The 3,588-nt window shown below is 36.0% G+C and overlaps 1 non-coding gene across 1 annotated transcript; it reads right to left on the bottom strand.

The window, feature by feature from the left end:
• Nucleotides 1–3,122: 3,122 nt before the first annotated feature.
• On the bottom strand, nt 3,123–3,230 carry LOC112739016 (small nucleolar RNA R71). Its single transcript, XR_003169958.1, has one exon. It is a non-coding gene; the product is annotated as a small nucleolar RNA R71 (small nucleolar RNA).
• Between the last annotated feature and the right edge of the window lie 358 nt (nt 3,231–3,588).

Here is a 3,588-nt window from a genome sequence, read left to right on the forward strand (position 1 = left end):
CTTTTCATGTTTGGGGCTGGCCTCATGGCCATGCCTAGACCTTGTTCTTATGTATTTTCAACGGTGGAGTTTCTACACACCATAGATTATGGTGTGGAGCTCTGCTGTTCTTCATGAATTAATACAAGTACTATTGTTTTTCTATTCAACTCAAGTCTATTTCTTCTCTAAGATATCACTTGTTCTTCAACTTGATGAATGTGATGATCCCGTGACACTCATCATCATTCTCACCTATGAACGTGTGCCTGACAACCACCTCCGTTCTACCTTCGATTGAGTGTGTATCTCTTGGGTTTCTAATCTAAGATTGGAACCTTCGTGGTATTGGCTAGAATTATTGGCGGCCATTCCTGAGATCCGGAAAGTCTAAACCTTATCTGTGGTATTCCAAGTAGGATCTGGGAAGGGATGACTGTGACGAGCTTCAAACTCGCGATTGTGGGGCGTGTGGCAGACGTAAAAGGATCAATGGATCCTATTCCGACATGATCAAGAACCGACAGCTGATTAGCCGATGTTGTGACAGAGCATCAGGACCATTTTTACTGAGAGGACAGGATGTAGCCATTGACAACGGTGATGCCCAATATAAAGCTTGCCATGGAAAGGAGTATGAATAATTGGAAGAAGGCAATAGGAAAGCAGAGGTTCAAGGGGAACAAAGCATCTTCATACGCTTATCTGAAATCCACCAATGAGTTACATAAGTATCTCTATCTTTATTTTATGTCTTATTCATCTTTTAATTATCAATCCTCTATCACCATTTGAATCTGCCTGACTGAGATTTACAAGATGACCATAGCTTGCTTCAAGCCGACAATCTCCGTGGGATCGACCTTACTCACGTAAGGTGTATTACTTGGACGACCCAGTGCACTTGCTAGTTAGTTGTGCGGAATTATGACAAAGTGTGATTCACGTTTGAGAGCTCCAAGTCTTTGGCGCCATTGTTGATGATCACAATTTCGTGCACCAAGTTTTTGGCACCGTTGCCGGTGATTGTTCGAGTTTGGACAACTGACGGTTCATCTTGTTGCTTAGATTAGGTACTTTTCAGAATTTTTAAGAATGAATTCTAGAGTTTCAAGGTGATGTTCTTAGCATCACAAAAGCTGATTGATTCTCATCAATTTAGCTGCTGAATGTAATGTCCTGCTGAAGCTTGGCCAAACATGTCTAATCTTTTTAGACTGAAGCTTTAGACTAACATTGCATGATTCCTGGAATTCTTATTAAAAGTTTTGATTCTCTTTATTTTCTTTTCTATATAATTTTCGAAAAAAATACAAAAAAAATTTATAAAACCATAAAAACCAAAAATATTTTATGTTTTTTGTTTGAGTCTAGTATCAATTTTTAAGTTTGGTGTCAATTGCATGACTTTTTTTCTTCTTGCATTTTTCGAATTTATACATATTGTTCTTCATTGATCTTCAAGTTGTTCTTGATGATTTCATTGCTTTGATCTTCAAATTCTCTTGTTTTGTATGTTTTGTTGTTTCTTACATTCATATTTACATTGTTATAGTCCTTAGTATACAAACTTTTAAGTTTGGTGTCTTGCATGCATTGTTTATTTGATCTTAGTTGCATTTTTTATTAATTCCCATCATCAAAAATTCAAAAATATTTTTTAAAACTATGTCTTTTCAAGTCAATAATACAGAGAATTGAAGATTCAGAACAATCAGCAGAGGAATCAAACAGAAAAAGCTGGGCGTTCAAAACGCCAAGTGAAGAAGGAAAACTGGCGTTTAAATGCCAGTCAGGGTACCTGGCTGGGCGTTTAACGCCCAAAAAGGTAGAGATTTGGGCGTTAAACGCCAGAATGGGCACCATTCTGGGCGTTTAACGCCAGGATGACACTAGAGGGAAGATTTTATTTTTAATTCACATTTTTTTCAAGTTTTCATATTTTTTCAAAATCAAATCTTTTTCAAATCATATCTTTCCAATCATATCTCTTTCAAAATCAATTTCTTCCCATTTTATATTTATTTTTACTATTTTCAAAAATCCTTGCTTCAATTAAAAATTTACTTCAAAATTTTCATGTTGTTACTTGCCTATTAAGAAAGGATCAAACTTTAAATTTTAAAATCATATCTTTTAATTTCTTGATAGTCAAGTAATCAACTTTAATTTTAAAAAAAAAATTCTTTTTCTAAATTGATTTTCAATCATATCTTTTCAAACATATCTTTTCAATCACATCTTTTTCAAAATTAATTTTTTCAATCATATCTTTTTCTAATTTCAAAATCTTTTTCAAAAATCACTTTATTTCTTTCCCAATCTTAGTTTTCGAAAATCTCAATCAAATTTTCAAATTTCTTTTTAATTATTTCAAAATCTTTTTAAATTATTTTCGAAAATTCTTCCCCTCTTTTCACATCCTTCTATTTAAGGGACTAAGACTCCTCCTCAAGGTATAATTCGAACTCCCTCCTTCTTTATATGTTCGAATTCTCCTCCATCTACCACCTCCTTCTATTCTTCTTTTCCTCTGACACCTCAAGGAATCTCTATACTGTGACATAGAGGATTCCCTACTTTCTTGTTCTCTTCTCTTTCATATGAGCAGGAACAAAAATAAAGGCATACTTGTTCAAGCTGATCCTGAACCTGAAAGGACCTTGAAGAGAAAGCTAAGAGAAGCTAAAACACAATTATCTCTAGAGGGCCTAACAGAGCTTTTCAAGGAAGAAGAAACCATGGCAGTCGAAAACAACAATGCCAACAATGCAAGGAAGGTGCTTGGTAACTTTATTGCACCTACTCCCGACTTCTATGGGAGAAGCATCTCAATCCCTGCCATTGGAGCAAACAACTTTGAGCTTAAGCCTCAATTAGTTTCTCTAATGCAACAGAATTGCAAGTTTCATGGACTTCCATTGGAAGATCCTCATAAGTTCTTAGCTGAATTCTTACAAATCTGTGACACTGTCAAGACCAATGGGGTTGACCCTGAAGTCTACAGACTGATGTTTTTTCCTTTTGCTGTAAGAGACAGAGCTAGAACATGGTTGGATTCACAACCTAAGGAAAGCCTGAACTCTTAGAAAAAGCTAGTCAATGCCTTCTTGGCAAAGTTCTTTCCACCTCAAAAATTGAGTAAGCTTAGAGTGGAAGTCTAAACCTTTAGACAGAAGGATGGTGAATCCCTCTATAAAGCTTGGAAAAGATACAAGCAACTGATCAGAAGATGCCCTTCTGACATGCTTTCAGAATGGAGCATCATAGGTATTTTCTATGATGGTCTGTTTGAACTATCCAAGATGTCATTGGATAGCTCTGCTGGAGGATCTCTTCATCTGAAGAAGACGCCTGCAGAAGCTCAGGAACTCATTGAAATGGTTGCAAATAACCAATTCATGTACACCTCTGAAAGGAATCCTGTGAATAATGGGACAAATCAGAAGAAATGAGTTCTTGAGATTGATACTCTGAATGCCATATTGGCTCAGAATAAAATATTGACCCAACAAGTCAATATGATTTCTCAGAGTCTGTCTGAAATGCAAGCAGCAACAGGCAATACTAAGGAAGCTTCCTCTGAAGAAGAAGCTTATGATCCTGAGA

This window comes from Arachis hypogaea, chromosome 13, assembly GCF_003086295.3.
Source record: "Arachis hypogaea cultivar Tifrunner chromosome 13, arahy.Tifrunner.gnm2.J5K5, whole genome shotgun sequence".
Classification (NCBI taxonomy): domain Eukaryota; kingdom Viridiplantae; phylum Streptophyta; class Magnoliopsida; order Fabales; family Fabaceae; genus Arachis; species Arachis hypogaea.